Source organism: Ischnura elegans, chromosome 10 (assembly GCF_921293095.1).
Source record: "Ischnura elegans chromosome 10, ioIscEleg1.1, whole genome shotgun sequence".
Classification (NCBI taxonomy): Eukaryota; Metazoa; Arthropoda; class Insecta; order Odonata; family Coenagrionidae; genus Ischnura; species Ischnura elegans.
In genome coordinates, this window is record NC_060255.1 from 4,379,709 (window position 1) to 4,401,715 (window position 22,007).

The window sequence follows — 22,007 nt, forward strand, 5'->3', positions numbered from 1 at the left end:
TAGGGACCTCGCTAAGGTAACCTCCTTGTGTTGTAACCTTGGATCCTTCGAAGGGCTAATAGAACCCCAATGAGGATGTCATAAGCTGTTATCCTTAGTGGAGTCCCATACTACCAGGAGGGTTTTCTGGTTTTTAGTCTTTTAGTTTGACGTGAGGTGCCAACTTTTACAGCCATTCTATTCCCTTCTATTCGTCTGTATCTTACGATATAGATTTGTTGCAATAATGTTGTAGCTTTTGGTGATTTTTACCGAAAATAAAATAATAATAAGCTCACAAGAGCAGGTCAAGATGCATATTAAGTCAAGTGAAGAGCTCATAGAGCTATTTAAAAAACCGCAAACCAATACAGTACAACCCGGAGTAAAATGGACGAGTGCAATACGCTTAGACTAGTGCTTCATTATACCGTTTCCATTCAAGGCCGTAGAGCTCAGATCCTTATATTCGGTAAATTTAGCGTTTTTTTTTTTATTTTCAGCATGTTGGAGTATGGCTGAATGAGGATGATTTTCTTTATTGTGACGCACCTTTCCCCTCAGTCAAATGATTTCTCTCACTGATTTCCGATTTAGCGAATGAGTGACGACCCCATAAATCCACGTAAAACATTGTACATAAGGGAGTCACACCAATGCATAGAATAACTTGCGAAGTAGGCGACACGAACGTCGCTTAGTGCCAAGATTATGTCGCCCAGTGGCCGTGCTTGCTGCCGGTAGAAAAAGGAAAGAACACAAGCGCAGCACATGTCAAACTGAAGTGAGGAAGCCTTAAATCCCAAGCACGCAGCACATGGGTGACACGTAATCCCAAATCCAACAGTGTGTGGCGATCTTAGTCACTATGACTACCACGTTGAACGAGGCAACCTTTTCTCTTTGTTAGTGTCCATGGGTCTATGGTGGTGGAAGGGGATTTAGCAACCTAAGTGTTGTCCCGAGAAAATTCCTCAAAATATGCTCCAATATGTGGAAACTAATCAGAAAAAAACTCGAGAGTGTCGATAGACTCAAATTAACTTAAAATATCTATGAGGATAGATCCAACTACAAAATACAAAAAAAGAACTAAAAACTCAAAACACTCGTAGAGAATTAAACAACACCGCTACAGTAAAAAGGCAATATCCACCAAATTGAAAAGATGATTAACATTTTGTAACATTCCATACTTAACATTTTTCTAATCACGAACGTACTAAATATTCTACACTGAAAATTATGTGAACGTTCTCAACCAGTCAAGGAGAGAAAATTTAAATTTTGAATCTCTTTATTCATATGAATTTACATAATAAGGACTTGTCGATAATGGGTAGCATCCATCAAGCCAAGCAATAAATTGTATCATAGTCACTAAGGTCGAAGAAATATTCTAATCGGAATGCATAATGATGAAAAGGAATTAGGATCAGCTACAACTGCGGAAAATTATAGCTCGGGTACTAAGCAGGTATGTTGGTGAGTTTACCTAAGATATTGAAATTAACACTTGCAACATCCTTAGATTTTAAAATTGATTACGACTTAGGTTTAAATTTTACCCCATCATCTCCAAGGTGTCACCAGGGAAATGAGTCAATTGGAGTGGACGTCCCATTGAAGATGATGTAATAATATCGAAACCTACGTCTTAACAAATTTTGTAATCGTAGAATATTGCTATTATTTATTTCAAAAAAGAAAAATTACACTCCATACCGTTTGATCTTCAGATTTTATTAGTTTACCTAAGCATTTAACGAATCACCCAGGCGTGGTTCCGTATTCCTTGATTGAGTTTCCCCTTTTAAATTCTCCGTGAGATTTCTTCTCTTTCATTCTACCTTCCAATCTTGTTGCCTCCCTTACCCTTCCCTTCATAAATAACACACTCGCCGCTTTCGCGGCTTTAAGCATCTTAAGTATTTCAAGCATCTCCTCCGCTTAGTACTCGCTCGATCCAGACCTCTGGAAGTTCCATTTCCTCGTCCACCACGTCAAACACTTCGTCGTTTCTCCTCCTCGTCGTCCACTCCAATTGACTTATTCACGATTATCGATGGGAAGTAAAATTGTTGGAAGCAATAAATATATTGACCTGGCCGGAAACCCAACACTGTTCCTGAACATCATTCTCCGAAAAAGCAACAAGTCGTAACTTAAATTTCACCCTCTTCAGCGATTTAAATATTTTCCTGGAATTTACACAATATGTTCTGAATTGAAGCATAGTAAGTAATTAAGGTAAATATTCATGCTGCTCGTCATTGTTGCTCTATATTTATGCGCTTCGTACAACCAAGTGACGTGATTTCATAGAGCTTTAACATTCCATTGCATTCGTGTTTTTGAATCCTCGCCACCACGCTAGGAATAAGTTAAGCACCACTCTTACAGAAAATTATTATAGACATCAAATCGAAATATCTAAAGGGAATCACTCCGCACAACTCATCAAAATAGTGCAGGATAAGGTTTCTAACAATAAATATGAATTCATAATCTTCATTGGTGATCCTCACTCCGCAAAATCATCCCATAAATGGGCGTTAAAAGAAGTGAATCGTTCGTTTGGTCGGTGTAAGCACACTCTCAAGACAAGTTTACGGCATCGCGAATAAAATGCAAAATTTGGACCTAGTTCCGCAGAGGCTCTGAGTCTTCGATTATCACCCTCTCCCCCGAGCCGTATTATATTCGCGAAAAAGTTAACAAGGGCGCGAGATAAGCCCCCATTGTATTTGTGTTGGAGAGATATGGAATAAGGTTATTATCGAGGAATTTTTTAGGACCGCCCGTAAAAAAAAATATTCACCTGAGTTTTATCTGCGCTGTGTTATTGCCCGGTGTCCCTAGTCGGCGCAAGTGATAGAGTTCTGATAAGGAGGGAGAGGGATAAACGAGTGCGTTTGATTCATTGGACTGCGCCACGCTGCATGCCATGGACCGGGTGCGGTTGGGATGTGGGAATTATTATGAGAGGAGGGAGATGAAGGAAAAAAGAAGGCTACATCGAGTGAAAGGCAAACCAAAATGGATAGAGGCAACATCCATGAGAAATTCATGGAGTTCAACTTGCTATAACAGCTACCGTTCTCCCTTTAAACATAAATACTTGGTTATCATAATTATGCGGTTATTAATATATACATAGACATCACTGCAATAATTGTATTACTTGACAAGGAAATAAGATGCCTTTAAAAGCAAAATAAAAAATCAGCTAGGAAATAATATCACCCCAATGCATCTTAAACCTTAGATATAAAACAGATAAGTTCGAATTGGAGTAGAAATATTGGTCAATGAAAACATTATGTACTTTTCCTACGACTGAAGTGGTTAACAGCAAATATTTATAACTAACCCGCCTTTATTTCAGTTGCTAAACGCATTTGATAATAACTTAAAAGTGCTTGAATAGAGTTCAGGCAGACTTCTATACAAATTTCTGTTTTCGTGGTTTTTTATTCTCATTATTCCTATATTGTCGTTCAATTTACATGAATTTTAGTTCGAACCTATAGTTTAGTTCTAGCGAATTCTAGCATTTTTACAGCCATAGGAAAATACTATCTACTCCTCAGAAATATGCTATACCATTCTTACACATTAAATTATTTTTTCTCCGGAGTAAATAACAGAGCCATTGTTTTGATTGGAACTGTCCTGATTACCGGATCGATTGGAATTTGCAGAACTATTGTGCTCATCCAGTCGTTTCACTAGTATTTGGCTCTAGGTTTTTGACGGAATTATTGAAATCGGGAAAAAAAACTGTTCATAGCGAGAGTAAAATAAGCAATTGACATACTCAGCTGACAAAAGGACACGGCCTGGGTTGTTTTTAGCATTTCAAATATTCCACGAAACAAAGGTATTTAAGTCGCCTAGTTTCATTTGCTATTCAATGGCACAATACGTAAGCACTATCAGTCATGCATGGGAATACCACCACTGAAAGCCAAATGAGAGTAACTTGTTTGCATAAGTTCTTCCACAACAAGCTCCCAAGCATAGAACGACTTTTGATCTTGGTGCTGCGGTTATACGTCAATGTTTTGCCACATTTCATTAATTGAGTATGCGTTTCCTCGACTTTGAACAGGAAAACAAACTGGACTTCAACACCGCCTCTGGACTAAATATAGCACAATGGGAATTCAGCTGTTTCCTTACGGTTCATGGGTGATTCCTCACTCTTTTCATTCGAAAGGTGTAAACAAAAAATTGGAAACCTACCGCACTGCGATACACCTTCTCAAAGTAAGGGAATCGACATGGCAAGTGTCCACAAAAACAACTCATTGGCCCTTCTGTGCAGCACATTTCCCGCGAGACCATCCGGCTTAAAACTAAACCAACAATATATTTAATGAGAAAATTTATCTACATCGGCAAAATACCGTGCGAGCCACCTCTAGGGTATTTGGCAGGGGGTGATCAATCACCGGAAAGACCTAGTTCCTAAAAATCAATACCTATCATTTCCACGGAAGTAAAATTGATGTTTTTACTAATTTCAACCATCGATAATTAAGAATTACCATCAGCAGTCAAGAATTCTGGTTTGACGCAAGTCTTCCCTCAGTTTTCCAATCAGATATTCTTTTTAAACTAACATAATTCTGGATAACTTCGACCGATTCAGGTGTGAAATAGTGGATGAGCCCATTAGACCCTGGAATGGGCCCTGAGTCATTTCCAGAAGAAATACATGCAAAGTTCGTTTTTTGCAGACCTTTTTACTTTTGCATATCTTAATTTGTGATAATGGTCACATTAAGTTGAGACATATACCGTTGGAAAGGAAAAGAAATGCACACTCTTATTATTGCAATTGAATTTCGTTTTCCACGTGATTTATGGTGAATTTAGAAAAAAACATCCAAATAAAGCTTTTGTAAACATAAAAAGACGATTGCTAGTTATTTAATTCAAGTCAGAGAAGCCTTTTAGACGTAACAAAGGAAGGTACGTCATAACACAGGATTCATGATAAAATCAAGTGTGTTGACCTCACAGACATAAAATTTGAATTATTACCATTTATTACGATGATATGCGCAAATCAAACTGCGTTAGTACAATGAAAATGATGCAGCAGCCGACTCAACAGCTACTGAAAAAGTCTGAAAAAGTAATAGTATACAATTTAAGGTATTTGTGCCAAAGAAATGAAACTGTTCCAATTCGAGAATCTAGGCACGTGATACAGCAACCATCGGCCGAGTTTGGAAGTAGAACTTCGAGGTTACCAAGCAAATGAGGAGACCACGTTGAAAAATCATTGCTATTGCTAGTTATTTTCTGGCATCACTTTTTATTTTATTGGTATTAAAAACAATCATAATTCCGAAAGTAACATGCTTTATGCATTCGCATTTATGTATAATGACCCTTAGTTGCCACTCATTGCTACGATTCATCATTAACTAAGACGTCTGTATGTAATTTTAAGGTAACCAACCAATGTTTCATTTCTTACCTGCTAAGATAAGAGGATTTTGCGAAGTAACGGATTTATTCTCATAAAGAACCCATTGAGTAATCGTCGTCAGCTAGTAGCTGATATTTTAGATATAATTCATTACTTCCTGAATTTTTATTGCTATTTTTCCTTGCCCCTAGGTATCGAAATGCCTCCTTAAAACAAAAAAAAATCCTCCTTGACATTTTCTACTTTATTATTCGCTGTGGCTCCACGATTCATCCCGTTACACCACTGTTAACATCACATCAGTATCCTCCATGCGTCGGCCATTTTTGCAAATTACGTCAGCGCTTTCAGTGCCGCCATCGGTGATTCGAGTCTCGAATATGGATTACTGAAAAATTCTTTGGCCAATGTGGCAGAACGTCTTTATTATGCATATAGCGTAATTTTCCATTATTTTACCGATTTCCCGTTATAGAATTGAAAATGACACAGTGTGTAGTAACTAGTAATGTGATTTAACGATACAAAAGTAATCGAAACACTACTAACGATTATATTATTGGATATTATTACTTTTAACCGATGCAGTTTAAAAAAAAGTAATTTCTACTTGTAATCTACTCCAAAGTTCGTCCGAGGAGTCACTAATTTCGAGAAATCGTTGGGAGGAACAAAATGTATAATCTTGCATTGTAACTAATTAAAAGAATAACCGTGAAATTGTAATTCAAATCCGGTTAATTTTTTTAAACACTTCTCCCGTCATATGTGATGCCTCACTCTTTTCTTTCGATAGCGGCAACCGGCAGCGACCGGCACTGTTATTACATATTTGAAATTTTAAAAGATTGCATTTTGCTACTCCAATGCAAAAAATAAGGGACCTGTCAAACGAAAAAAATTCTAGAAAATCACTTCTCCCATGCCATACCCAGCACCGGAAATCGCACCGCAGATCTTTGGATTTCCTAAATTCTCAAGGCGATTGTGCAATTATGGGAATTTTATAATAATCTTGGCAATTCCGGAACCTGGATATCATTGTGGTCCGCGCGGTGTCGCGGAAAGCCAAAGGTTCATGGTTCAATTCCCTATCCAGAGGAATTATTTCTCACGGCAATACATGCATATTTCACCGCCGTTCACGCGATAGGCCTCGAAATATTACACTTTTCCTATAGTTTGGAAAATTATTTTCATTTTCGGAACTACGAGGACCAACACCCCTGGGGAAACGTGTAAGACATCATGGAGCAGACCTCAAACAGCAGCGCGGCAGGGGGATAACAGTCCCAGTTGACGAGAGGTGCCCGGAGGGTAAGAGAAGGGAGGGTGGCTAATGAAGCCGGCCGACCAAACGGTCTCTTTTAACGCCGGCGCGCCCTCCGACATTAGTCACGTTCTCATCTGCAGGGACGCTTCAGCGGAGATGGATTAGGGGAGAGGAAGGATTTCTAGCCGATGCATCTCGCACAATGAAGCAGAAATGAAAACGGTGGCAGATGAAAAGAAGATAAAACGTAAGGGAGAAGAGGACGCTGGAGAAAATATGGAGTGAACGCGGTCCATCCGGACGTTGAAATGACGGATGGAGCACATTAGGGTGATTGCGAAATCAAAAACTTTCGAAGTGCTTGAGTTAAAAAAATAACAAACTTCTTTATCTACAACTTAACCTTTATTAGTCGACTGATTTCGATAAACTGTATCATTTTCAAGACTGGATATGTTCTTGGAAATGAAAAAGTTTATCGAAATTAGTCAACGATTAATTTAAGACGTAGAAAGCAAATTTTACTATTTTTCCTAAACTAAAATGGAATTCTACAAGGCCTCAAAAATTCTGTGCACTTCGAAGTGCTATCGGACTTCTTGTGGAATTGGTTCTAATCGGGTACAAAAGAATGTAACAAATATTTGGAGACAACGCACAACTTTCAGAGGACGCCTATCGGCTTAAAGTTATGAAAAACAGCTATTTCCGTAATAAAGAGACGGTTTTGCTTAAATGGAAGGTATCTGGCTGTAGTTTGTGCGGAAAGTTCACTGGTAAAATGATTATACAATGTTACAGCTATGATAGCATACAAATTATGTGTTCATACAGTGACAGAAAGCGCCAGAGGAAGGTTTTACAAAGTCAACTTATATCAGTTTGAGTTTGCCTTCTTTACAGGAACATGGCGGTGGTTGGACAAGCACTACACATGAGAGGCGATTCCTTAGGTTACTAATTTCATCTCCGATCAGAAAGAGCGCCAGAGTGGGCTTCAATCCCGACATGCAATTCTTCGCCGTAGGCAGTAACGCTGTGCTGGTGTACGGACGATGATTGGACGGAATAAATTCTCGTTCTATGAAAGGGGTGGCACAAAAAATGACACTAATCTTCCTTCCCCTGTATAACTCACGTACACCAACACTGAGGGAAAAAATAGGGCCAATACCTTTGTCTGTCATATCGCAACTTTTCATTCATTGTCCTTGTAACTCTATAGAGGAGGAGCTATAGTCTGTACGATTCGTCAGCTGAATGTAGGGGAGGGAAGAACGTATTTTTCCGCTCAGGTTTGGACACTTTTCATTCCGCAGGCCCTATCTATATCTCACCCCGTCTAGCAAACAACAGACACGGGAATGAGAGCGGAGCGGGGTGTACAGAGGGGTCCCCCTGTTGAATTTGGTCCCGCTGAAACTTTTATTCTCGCAAAGGCAATACCCCGTGACACCGTGTGTCGCATCAAAAGGCTCGAGCGATGCAGCGAAATTAAGCAAAGCAAAGCTTTTACGGCGATGAGCATTCTCACATGTGACCACTCGTAATTATCCGCATAGTACGTTGAAAATAAAAAAAAAATTGCCTTTCTCTTGCCAGCCTATTTGCGCCCAGCAGTAGATAATTACTAGCGAGTCACAGACAAAATAATTACTCAAGCATTAAGATCCAAAATAAAAGCATGCCACAAAGGAACTAACTAAATGGCTAAATTAAAAGAGAACAACCTCAGTGTCACTCGGCCATTAAGTTTTGCATGGTGAAAATAATGCGGTCTTACAGTATCAAAATAATGGAAGGCCTGTCAAAAGAGTAATTACTCTTGTATTAAATTAGATATTCATCGCAAGCCTATTACGAAGCGTAAAAAAAGTGTCTCTTAACATACCTCCTTACTCATGGTTCTTGGCAATCTCTGGAACTGGAGGGTGGGCCTGAAACGAAATATGAGAGATAAATATCATAACTTCACAACCAAATTTCAATGTGACATTGGAATAAAATAGCTGAAAAGCACTACCAATCGAAAACTAAAGCCTACTTCGGCTAAGAATACATTTATTTTGCCGTATTTAGATGATCACTTTTTTTGAGCGAAAACATATTAAATGGTACAGGGTAAAAATAAATACACAGCGGCGATAATTGGATTTCAATAAAATCTCAAAAGATTTCACCTGACAGTTCGTGATTTGGAAAAACCATGATGACATTCTTTTTAATTTACTAATAACCAAAAGATTATTCCTGTGAAATGCTAAGTCTATGGATACGGTCGTTCCAGCGTCATATATTAAGTTTATGCACATATACATTTTTTCTTTAACTGTTATCAATTGAAAAAGGCTCCCAGTGCACCAATATTTTCGGAAATTTGGATCCAATAGTACTAAATTGCATTTATCTCTCCCTTACACTCATACGTCTTTATTGTTTGGTAATAAATTTGAGAAATTTAAAAAAATAAGAAACAATTGAATAATTGAAATCATTAACTCATGGGTCACGACTCATTCTTTTAATAAATGTAAATTTTACTGAAAATATTTTAACTGACAACTAAGAATTATTAATTGGTGCTACTGTAATTCTGAGATAAAGAAATTTCTCTTGACAGGCCAGAAACCAGGCTTGAATTTTTCATTCCTTTCACGAACACATGTTTCTCCTTTCCTCCATAATATTCCCATTTCTTAATGACTAATTTTCACGCTATGAGGAGAGAGCATTAAAAATCCCATACCCACGAGTGACGCAGAGAAATTTCAGATACGAAATCAAAGGAATTAGTTTCTCCATTAATTATAATGTCAGTGTTGCTCGAATTAAATTTACGGTGCTGTTCGTATACCATGGTTCACCGCCACTTAAGTTGTAATTCTGCGTAAACGTGTGTTTTCGTCATACATCCACACACTTTTCCGTCAACAATGGTCTTTCGCAAACCATGATGAACAATATTACCCCGATTTGTAATATGTGGGGGAATTAATAATTCTTTTCCATCTCCACAAGATTTGTGAAACCTCAAGATTTTTTTAATGATCGGAGGCATCCTGGATAAAAATAAATCATATTTCATTTCATAAAAATGTATTTACTATGTATTGAAGAAAGTAAAAAATACACACAAGAGTCATACGATACCTTGTGGATGAAGGCCTAGTATTTACCCTCAACACCATCTTTTTCAACTCTACGTCGCGGTTATCGTTGCAGGGGAGAAAAAGAAAGATAAAATATGCAAATATCGCCAATGTTTTGAGGTTCTCAGTTAGTAAAGAGAGTACTCGCATTTTTAGTCACACCTCTGTTTTGAGACAAGTGTTTTGTTATTTCTATGAGGAAGATTGCTTGCTTCATGATTTCAGCTCTGCCATGCATTGCCTCAACTACCGAATGAGCGGCACCACTATGCTTACTGATGGGGAGACGCATTCGTCTCAGAAACAAGCTCTCCGGATGTCTAGTGTCGAGCAATGCCGTTCGTGGTTCTCCTTCACTTTGATCGCTCACAAAAAGTCTCAAATTCATTGCACTGACGACCCATTCCCAAATTAAATCAATCGTTAAGTTAGTAGAGCATTCCCTTATTCGCGCATCCAATGAGTTATTACATTGATAATATTGAACTTACCATGCACAATTTAATACAATGAAAAATTGTATTAAATGTTCTTCTGTTTATATATCGTTGGAGTGACACCCGATTGATTGAACAAATCAGCCTCTCTTGATTTCTTGCCGTCTTTCATCACGCCACTACGCGTGACCTTTGAGTAACGTCAAAAATGTTTGGACAAGCATACGGTATGAGCTTGTTAATACGGTTAAAGTGGGTCGCAACTTCGAATCTAATAACCATACTTCATGCAGATGCTGTCCTTTTCAGCACACATGTAATTTTCACTAAGGAAGCAGTCATTAATTACGTGAGGCGTTTAAGGGGGGGGGAGGGGGTCACGCCGATTCTCACCCAACCTCACGTGGGGGAAATTGTGGTTCCTGGAAAGTATAACGTAATTGTTTTTCGCAAGGAACAGTGTAAAATTGTGATCTAAGTTAGTCTTAAATACTACTCTAAATTAATTTGAAATAAAAATAACTAAACAAATCGTGTTTTTAATAAATCCAATGCAATGAAGTATAGATTAACGCAATTGCACTGAAAAGTCATTTTGAACAATTTCACGTGAATTAAGGGGGAGGGGGTCGGGCCAAGTCTCAGGATATCTTACAAAGAGGGAGGGTAGTGGTCCAAAATCGCCAAACTCACCTCACGCAATTAATGGACGAACCCTAATCAATAAGAGTAGAGTTGTGTAGCCTCTGATTCATATGCTATGACTACGGATGAGATTACATTGTAGTTGATACATTTCATCTATCGATTGAATTTGTCTGCCATTGTCACATGATGGAGGAGGATACGCCAATAAATGGCTTTAGGGTAGCCTTGCAGCAGTTTAACGCATTATAGGTTTTAAATCAAACAACGGCAGCTTAAAGGAAAATAATTATTTCAAGATAGCTCAGAGATAGAGTTTTCTACATATTCTATCATATAAGAACGCGGTGGTAGGCCGTGTTTTTTAATACCTCTTATAGTTTGGCATAAAAATAATATTAAATTATAAGAATATCATTTTTATAAAAAAAATTATTAAAAAGAAGAAGATAACGGCCTACGCCATCTTAAAGCACTGAAAATTTCGAATGTGATTGATGAGGAAGTAAAAATAAGTTTTAGAAGAGCATTTCATGTATCAAAACTTAAAACGTGGTGCGCATGTAAGGTTATATTCGCTTTCTCTAGGAGACAAGTGTGATACATATTGACCAGCAGGTTTTCATTTTATAATCTTAAATGCGTATAGAGCTGTAGTGATTGCAGCGCCTGCATTTCGGTGACCATTTTTGGAACTCCAGATTTAATTTTATACTCCTAAATGGTACACAAAATACAGTTCTGATCGTGGTAGAACAGTAAGAAAACTGCATTGTCATCCAGTTCTGACCTATCCTGTCAATTTCAGCGCTCCAACTAATCAAAAAAGTGGTCGAAATTTGTGTTGTAAGATTTTTCCGGAAGGACAAACAAGAAAGCGAGCATAATAAAACGCGGTAATAAAATTAATGCATAAATTTATAACTCGTCATGGCCATGACGGCCAGCTACTATAAAAAATTATGTACTATTAGGCTCATTAGGCTCATAATACCCAGAAAGGGTTAAGGAATTGGTAAAACCGCATTGTGAATTCAAAGTGCAATACCGTTCAAAAACGAGAGAAATTTCACACGAGGAACTCCCAATAAAAACTACACCTGCATTAAGAAAAATGGGCTTTACGTTGGCCAATATATAGCTTGGGAAGATATCGAACGAAAAAAAATCGAAATGTGTTTTTGGAGAAGGGCACCTCAGACCACTGGTCCACAATGACATCTATGTCTCTTCCCCAGCAGCTGGTTACGCACGCAGAGCGACCGCACGTTGGTCGAGACCCCTTCAAAGCATCAGCGGCACCAAGAGGGTTACCATTCCAGACCGAATGGACTCTCAGAGCGGCTAAATTCCTCCGCAAGTTTCCCCGTCAGGAAAAGGGACCGCCGCCGTTTGGAAACCTCCCTCCAGAAGAGCCTCCCACTCTCCAGAACTTGCGCCTGGACCGACTGTCTGTTTATGAGCCGGGGAGTCCACATTACGGTGAAGAGAAGTAAGGACCGCAGAAGTTTTCGCTCCCCGTGTTTGAGAGCGGAGTCGGGGGTTGGGAGGGGCGGGTGGTCTTATTACTTTAACAAGGTCGCTTAAATGAACCAGGTCCAGAGAGAGATACGGCCCATCTCCAAACATTCCGCATCGCACTGTGAGTGAAGAGAGGCTACATACGCCGACGCCCACCGTAGGGCCCAAGGTGCACGTGCATGCAATTACAGCCCAGATACGACCCTCCACCTCCTAGAGGACCTCTTTTGAGTGGAAAACAAAGCTTTCAGGCTAACTAGTGCACATCCCAGAGCGTTGAGTAGAAGGTTTACACAACGCTGTTTAAATCACATAGTTCTTAAAATTCCACCCCTCGTTGAAACTGGACATTATAGCAATTTTTATGCTGTATATTTAAAATTTGTGATGTTTTTAAGTTGTAAGTAATGGGTAGCCTAGTGGGTAAACAATTAGCTGATGTATACATGAACTGTCATGAGAAAAATTCCTTTGGAGCGGGAATCGAACCATGGACATTTGCCTTTCCATGCCACTGCGCAGACCACTACACCATCCGGGCTTCTTAATTCCCTTGGTGATTGTACCGAGGGTCATGGTACTCGATGTAAGGTGCAGCTTTCTTATCCCGAGCGAAGTCTCCGGAAACTCCCGTTAAAAATTCTCGGACTAGGGAAAAGTCCAGGGAAATAAACCTCGCCCTACCTTCAATTGTTAAGCTTTAAAATCCTGTGGGTTAATCTGGGATAGGTTCTACCTTACCTCACCCGCTGACGATGAGTGATCTGATCACAGGCCTTGAAAATAAGTATTCGGAGAATGACGTGTATTTACAGATCCTTGGAGGAGGCGAACTGCATCTTGCATCTTTTCCGTCAAGAGGGAAGGGCAGCAAGGAAAATATGGAGAAAAACCCGGAGTCGCACTAACCTGATCTTAAGAAAGGGCACCAAGAGATCCACGGCTTAATTTCCCATCCGACGAACAGATTAGGGAATGATCTTTGAATCATCATTCTTAGAAAGTGATCCTCCCTGAAAAGCTTCCACCCGCATGGATCGCTTCAGTTTATTCATGGTTAAGCAAAGTGGTTATCGCACCCATCTACCCTCTACACGTATGATAGGCACTTGAGATATTAGCAGTCTGAGTGATTCGTGCAGTGACACGAACCCAGACCCACTAGGTGGAAGCTGGTCACCCGACCTCTAAGAGGGGAGATACAGGTCACACGCTGTGTGGCCGATTCCAAGGTGCAGTGGGAAATTTGAATAACCTCACTGCTACGAGTAATATTGGTTTAGCGCCGCAGAGCCAGAGTTTCTAATCCCGGGCGTTTATTTTGGTTCTTTCGCCGCAAACGGTAATTCCCAGCTAACGTTAGCTACCCAGTTAAAGGCAATAATTCTTTGACTAAATATCATCATCATTTGTCAAAAATCCAAAGATTAGTTTAACTCAGCTCTCCGTTTCTCTCTCCTATCTGCAAACCTTTTCAATTCGACGTATTTCTTCTCTTTTATACCCTTTATAACCTGTCCTATGTAACTCATTCGGGGCCGTCCCTTGCCCTTCTCCTTCTCTTCCAACTGTCCGTCGAGGATTATTTCATCAGGCGATCATGTCCCAGAATGTGTCCTACTATGTTCTCCTGTCTTCTGCTTAAGATTTTTAGGAGACTTCTCTTTCCTTACACGGTCGATCCATTTAATCTTTATCATTCCTCAGTAGAACCACTTTTCTAATGGTACCACTGTTGAATTCTTTGCTGCTGTCAACATCCTGGCCTCGCTTCCATAGAGAAACATGCTCCATATCTAAAAATATCATCATACCTTATTCTTCTCAAAAACCACATCGGGGAATTAGGGCAGGAAAAGTACCCAATTCGCCTAAAATTTTAATGCTTCGAATGAATGGATAAGCTGATGTAGGATATATTTCGTTCCCGGAGAACTAGCCCTCCTTGATGCCTTAATTTTTCGACGTATGGGCCTCCACCATTGGCTGAGTGAACATCCCTCATCTATTGAATTTCTTCTCTTCCATTTGGAACTCATTCGCTTCTTTTGTCACTCTAACCCATTATTCGTCCGCTTTACAAACCAATTCCATCTTGGTAAAGCAATCATTTTGTCCTGTGTTAGGCTGTGATCGGCAATAGCTGATTTTTTTCGGGATAGTCTAGCCTAATGCACCGTCTATTTTCTTTCACTCAAGTTTCAATATAACGGCCAATCTCTCCTATGTAAACTTCTCTGCAATACACATTCTCTATAAAGACATGCTAACAGCCTATAAAAGACCACCTTATATGTTTAGACGAGGCGATGTCGACCTCGATGTACAGGGCGATTCAATGAAGTGTACAGCATACGTATATTGGGACAGATTGACAGGGGAAGCAATGGAGTTCCAAATGGAGGAGAAGGAATTCAATAGAGATGCTGGATATGCAATCAGACAATCGTGGAGGCCCATTCTTCGCAATATTTTATTATTTTTCGCAATATTTTAATATTTTAGCCCCTGCCAAACACCCTAAAGTTGGATCGCCGGGAATTTTGTAGGATATTAGGGAAGCAAGGAGGGAGAGGAACAGTAGCCAATATGAAACGACCTGACTTTGAACTGACGGTTCGGAATCATATCTAAAGGCGAGAAAATATTCCAACTCGGGATCAACGCCCTGAGGACGATGGTGGAGTTAGCCGTTGCAACGGCAGCAAAAGATCTGACCCGTTGAGAAACCCAAAAAAATATATCATCTCAACAGATGAAATACACTTAGAAATTGGAGAGAATTAAATCATGGTATTCAACTAATTCCACGTCAAAATTGCGTTTCTATCTCAACGAAAAAGGTTAAAAATTCACGCGAACTAATTTTAGCTCTGAATACCTCATTTAGCGCCAGACATCGAGGAGGAAGCACATCTTAAGGCTGCTATTAATACTCGAAGGCAGGATAAATTCCGCCATTCATAGCCAATTTCCTAAATCAATGTTTTTCTTCATTCCTGCGAGACTTGATGAATAACTTTTTATAATGATAATTAACTTTTTCGTAAATGTACTACACTAAATTAATAGGCCACCTCCAGCTATTTACTGAATAAGCACGTGTACATCACTTCAGATAATTCACAGACTGCACCCTCATAGCAAAGCTATTCTGACAAAGTGAATCTCAAGTTTAAATAGGTTTACTTGAATTATTTTAATCATAGCTTTATCTTCAGTGTATCTTTTCTCGCCTCGCGCACGTACCCACGTAAATTTTATCCTTATATTGCTAAATTTTTCATAACTCTCATGAGATTTGAATTAGGTCTTCTGAGAAAAACCGTCCTACACGGTTGTGCGCTCTCTAAGACGGCTTCAAATTGGATTCATGGGAAGAATCCTCATCAATTCATAACTCATTCAGCACTTCAAAATCAACACCTTTTTAGGATAATTTCAGAAAACCTGCAAGTTTGAGATGAGCTCAAATATCACTCCATTTTCTCACGAATTAACTTTCTTAAACACTTTCCATGCAATAGTTTACTTCAATTCTATGCCATGGCTTCAATTACCTGAGCCACTTAATTCATCCATACCTTTCCGGGAGAATATGCATCAAAAGGTGCGATGTCTACAAATATGCTAAGCGCTTAATACGGAGCTTTTTAATGAAGACAGGTTATTTGATGAATGTTTTAATTAATGCATCAGATTTTAATAAAACTCATTATAGAATGATGATCTCTGCATTTCTCCAGGGTTTTCTTCCGCGTCAGATTGTTGGTTGACAACAGTTTCGCTATAGTTATAGTTATAGAATGATATTTAATGTAGTACTGTTTTCCTTCTCATGACTTGGAAAACTAATTTTAATGAGAATGAAAGCCATCGCGATGCTGTCTCACTTTTTTTTAAACCACCATAAACTAATTACCTCGCACTACCACTTATCTTACTCTGGTTGGTTGTTGTTCAGGTTGAAAGTTCATTCCAAGGTTTTAGTGTCACCTTTTTGCTTCTTTATGTACACCTCCCGCCGATATTTTATTTGTCGCATACATATTTCCAAAGAATGCTTATAAAAACCTCCAATAGGTTTTCTTACTCGATGCACGGCTAGCTTCCCGTGCAAGTATTCCGTCCATTTAAACGCATGCAATTGTGGATTTGGCTCAAGGTTACCCCAAAAGCAACCATTACAGTGCTTCACTAAAAATACAAAAACGGTCACACAGAACATTTTAGAGGTTGGCAACATTTCTAGGTGCCGTTGAAATCGCAGTGTTGTGCTGGCCTTGGAGATACTTATGGATCAATGCATAGTCTTGCTCGGTTAGACGTAAAATAAAATTCGTTGCGATTAAGGAAGCCCTTGGATAGATTCCGTGACATTTATGCTTGTACACTACGCTTCGAAGAAATTATACTTAGCTTCTAATTACGTACAAAAAAGCTCTGAAATTATTGCCTTGAATATATCACACATCCAAATCCACAGTTATATACGTCAAAGTGAAAGTATTCTTTAATTTTTACGTACTTGTGTCAAGAGTGGGAAAAGCTAATGGAGTTTTTTTTTAAGGACTCGTATAAAATTTTACCTAAAGAATGGCATATGCAATGGAGGGTGCATCACGAGAAGTTATGCTCCGTATATTCTACGAGCGCAGATATGCATTGCTGCCGCACTATCTCGCCTGAATTCTCAAATTGCTACGAGTACAATTATCTGTGTAGTAATCAAAGCTAAAAGCTTTGCAAGAGCTGTGACACGATTTTGAAACGGCAATAGAGTTTCCTGTGATGCTTAAAAACAGTTGACTGAGAATCGCCGCGCGATTGATTAAAAGAAATACGGACCGAATAGCGGCAGAAATAACACGTTACGCAAATGGCGGCGAGGGTTCGAAAACCTTTTGCGATGACGAGAGACGGTGCAATGCACTCCCAATGCCTCTGCAATATCGGGAGCGAAAGAGAGGGAGTCCCGCCCCGCACCGCAGGCGTATGCAGATAGGGAGTGCAGCACCACAAAGCGATATGCGCGCTCAAGAGCCGAACTCGCCATTCCGAAGGTCAAACCGCGACACGTTTGATGGATGGCTCAAGTGAGGGCCATTATACACATTGCTACAATTGCGAAAGGGAGAATGCTTTTATGGGTGGGGGGAAGGGAAATTGCCCCCCACGCACGTACGGACACCCCCGAAAATCTGGCCGGGACGAAGGGTTTCGACCGTAGAATTGCAATTCGAGACTCGAGTTACCGCGAGCGGCACTGTCGTCGGTGAAGTAGTTTTCAAATACGGCCGGCGATATTAGGATAAACTGTAAAGTTGTAGCCATAAATGATCGCGGGCTTTCCCAGTGTATCGAATCGTGGAATGTTATTCGGTCATTCCACCGGGTCAGGTTCTCCTGCCCCGGTCACCTGATGACGACGGACAGCTCGTACATCGAAACGTCGGCCGAGATGGAGTTGGAGTAAGTTGGATGCCCGAATAACCTTCCACGACGTAGCCATAGAGTGAGGATTACTGCCTCTGAGCGTAGGGTGAATGAAATGAATGAAAATGAATGAAGAATTAACCTTCCGTTGGGCGAAATGGATCGGCCAGTCACAGCGCGAGTTTTTTTTCATGTCTCCGCGCCACTAGACGGCATAGACCCATTACGCTTAGAGCAGTTTCTAGCTTCTAGTTTTGACTCGCTCTATTCAGCCTTTCACTTTTTGCATTTACGCCGACAGATCAGTAGCGGATTTTTCAGCATAGTTTAGCAAAAGAATGGAATAATAAAGTATAAGAAAAGCATTATTAGATAAATAAGAAAGCGAAATAAAAACACTGATCTTATAGAATTCATATGCTAAAACACATTACATGTAATAATACTTAATAGCCTACAGAGCACGTTAAATCGCACCTTGGTGGATCGGTCCAGGGACATATGACGGCATACAAAGGGATCCATGCATAGCATGGCAGACATCATTTATATGTTAGACTACACTTTGATGGTTTAAAATTGAAGGGTGTACCGCTGAGCCATGCTAAAAGTTAATAATGTTTTCTTCATATTTGTGCCCTTCAGGCACATTGCGCCTCAACTCAGCAATTCCAATATTGCGCCTAACATAAGGTTTACTGAAAATGTTTGCTAACGGTTCTGTATATTTTTCTACCCTCATCAGGGCTTTGCTGCAATGAATATGATTTAAAAACAAATTTTATATGCCTTTATCCCTACTTTATCCCTACTCCTATCCGTACCCTAACCCTTATCCTCATTATCAATCTCATCATTATCCTTGCCGTTGCCATTGTCATCATTATACCAAAAATATTATCTTTATGAATATCCATAAATATTTCCTGTTCTTTGGCTCCTCACTTGCCTCAGTCCCTTACCTTAGCCCCATACCCACTCCCATCCCTCTTCCTCACCCTCCTCTTAACTATCATTGTCGATATCATAGCCATTTCCATTAATATTATCACTATTATGATAGACACTGATAGCTCTGGTCGTAGGCAATAGGTGGAAAAATGGATTAATATCTCGTTCCCTATACTCATCATTATCAGTATCCTCATTCTTTTCGCTATCCTCATCCTGGGAGAAAGACTGAAAACCGGGAAAACATCCCAATCTCTATCCCTTTCCTCAATGGAATTCTAATCCAATCCTAGTGCTTGCCCTTATCCTTCGTATTGCCTTGGCTTTGCCGTAGTAATCGGCTTTATAATTATTATTAATAATATTAATATTGACAGCTCTCATAATAGGGGGCACATAAAAAAAAACAGAAAAATATGCCTATCCCCTTTCCTTTCCCAATCACATTCCCTTATTCTTATCCTTATCGCAAAAGCTGTCTTTGCCATTCACATTCCCCCATTACCATTGCGGTTATTCTTGTTTAAATTAATAGCTGTAAAGGTAGACAACAGAAAAAAACGGAAAAATAACCGTTTCTTGTAATACCCTACCCTTGACCCAACCCTCACCAAACTGCCGCTCCTGTTGCATGAAATTGCGCACGAACATATGCATGAAAATATGCGATAAAATTCACAATAACATTCATTTTAACTGGTACTTGCAATTTTTTCTAGGTTTTTGTGAAATCAAATGGGAATAATATTTTTAATCAAAATATAGTATACGATACGCCATAACAATATTCCCTGTGGTTTTGTTAAGCAAATCAGACACATTGAATGATCATGAAATTTGAAATTTCAAACTAAGCCGCATTTTGCGAAAGCCAAAATTCGTTCAGTTTATACTAACTCTGAGGTATGGACATCGGGATGCTCCCGAAAATCAGTGTGGTACGATCAGAAAGGGCCATGGAGTCGCCTCCTCTCGCAGACGCAGCCAGCCAAAAGCGATGCTCTCTTGTCCGCTGATTTATCGGCAGAAGGGGGCGTATCACTATGGCATCTCCATCCCGTTTCGATAAATATTGGCGGGGCAGAAACGGTCGAATCACACGGCTCATGTTCATCTCACATAGGCTTCCAAACAGACCCCGAGCGAAAACGATAAGGCAACTTATAACGCAGGGGTCGATGGCAACAAACACACGAGTCCATTGAGGTTATTATTATCATTATTACTATTATTAAAGTATTCTAGTGATTAAGGTAGGTTTACATGGAGTACTAAAGAAGTGATTTGGGAGCCTCCCCTTAACATTATGCACTTCCCTCTTCAATGCACAATAAGACCTACTCCCTTTCATTCTATCTAAAAATCTTATTCTTTTCCTTCCTCTCCCTCGTTTACCTAACATTCTACCCTCAAACGCTGTTTTCAACATCCCCTCCCCGCTAAGTACTCGCTCCATCCAAACCTTCTCTCTCCTCCATATCTCATCTAAAACCTACATCTGCTCACCCACCATGTCCAGCACTTCGTCGTTCCTCCTTTCCGTCCACTTCACCTTCTCCATTCTTCGCCACGCCAACATCTCGAATGCCTCTAGTCTTCTCACGTCCTCCTTCCTAAGTGTCCACGTTTATACACCGTAAAGCGCTACACTCCTGATCAGACTCTTGACTAGCCTTTTCTTTAAATTAATTCTTGCATAGTGGATCTCTAAGAAGATCCTTCCTGTTCAAGAACGCCTCCTTTGCTGATGCAATTCTCTTCCTAATGTCCTTACTACTGTACCCGTTTTCCTCTGACGTGCTGCCTAAATCCCCAGAAATTCCGACAGCAAAAAGTAACCCTTAAAATATCGCGTATTTAACATATATGCAGGGACCAACACGGATTTAAAGCCTAGAGAACTGATGACATGGTAACAAGATATCTACATACTTCTCAGCAATCCACCTAATTAGGAGTGTGGGGGAGGGTGTTGGACACCAGACGTTTACACATAAAAAGGAAATGCTCAAACAGAATTGCAGCTATCATTTATATACGTCCTTTATGATGCGAGGGAAACTAATTCCCATTCCAATCCGTTTGGCAAAATATCACTCTTTATTTATCGCTTCTATCGAACCTGGAAATGTGGCGGGGTCCTATAATAACGTTCTCCTTCGTTTAAGATATTATTTATATTTGCAATTAAATGTACCGCCGTGCAAATACTCAGATTAAGTTCTGGTCCCCAGTCTTTGCGCACCAGCTGTTCACAAAATTTATTTATATATATTTGCCGGCCTCGGTGGCGGCGGGGTAACGTTCTCGCCTGCCAAACAAGAGGTCGCGGGTTCGAGTCCCGCCTGGGTAGGTTTCCCCGGTCCAGGGCATGGTTGTTTGTGCACGCTTACCTGTTACATTTGTTGAACACCCCGGTATAATGGCCAATAAGAGCTGTATCCGGTGGTTTGAAAAAAAATAATAAAAAAATTATTCATTGCTTCCGGTACGCCCGTAGCAGTTTTTGACGAATAGCGCAACTTTTCTTTGCTTAAGTCTTTCTGCTCCGGATCCAATATGTTTGCTGCATATTCAAGGTGAGGCCGGAAGAGTGCGAAGTGATACCTCCCTTTTACTTTCTCGTCTAAAAATCTTTCTGCAATAGGTATGTATGACGAATCCTAGCTTCCTCAGGGCAGTGCCACAAATATTTCTTTTGTGTGTTCCCCACGATAGGTTCAAATTTATCGTGATTCCCAGATATTTCATTTAATCTGTCGCCTTAATATTTACACCATAAACAGCATATTCACGGCAATAGTTGGACTACCTCCGCAAGAAATGTACCGCCGTGCAAATACTCAGATTAAGTTCGAGTCCCCACTCTTTGCACACTAGCTGTTTACAAAAAGAGTGCCACTTGAAATGACTCGACAAGTTTCACCCCGAAATTATTGATGTCCATTATTGCTCGGGGCTAAAAAGTTCACGCAAATCCGTTTTTACAAATATCTCTTTTTTATCGTCTCTGTCGCTCCCGGAAACGTGGTGACGTCCTAAGAAAATGTCAACGCCTCGCTCTAAATGATTCCCCTTCCTCAACGGATGCTAGCCTAACACGTGGCCTCCGTGTCTCTGGTGGCTCTCAGCCAAATTCGTGGAAAAGCTGTTCATGTGCTCGTACCAGT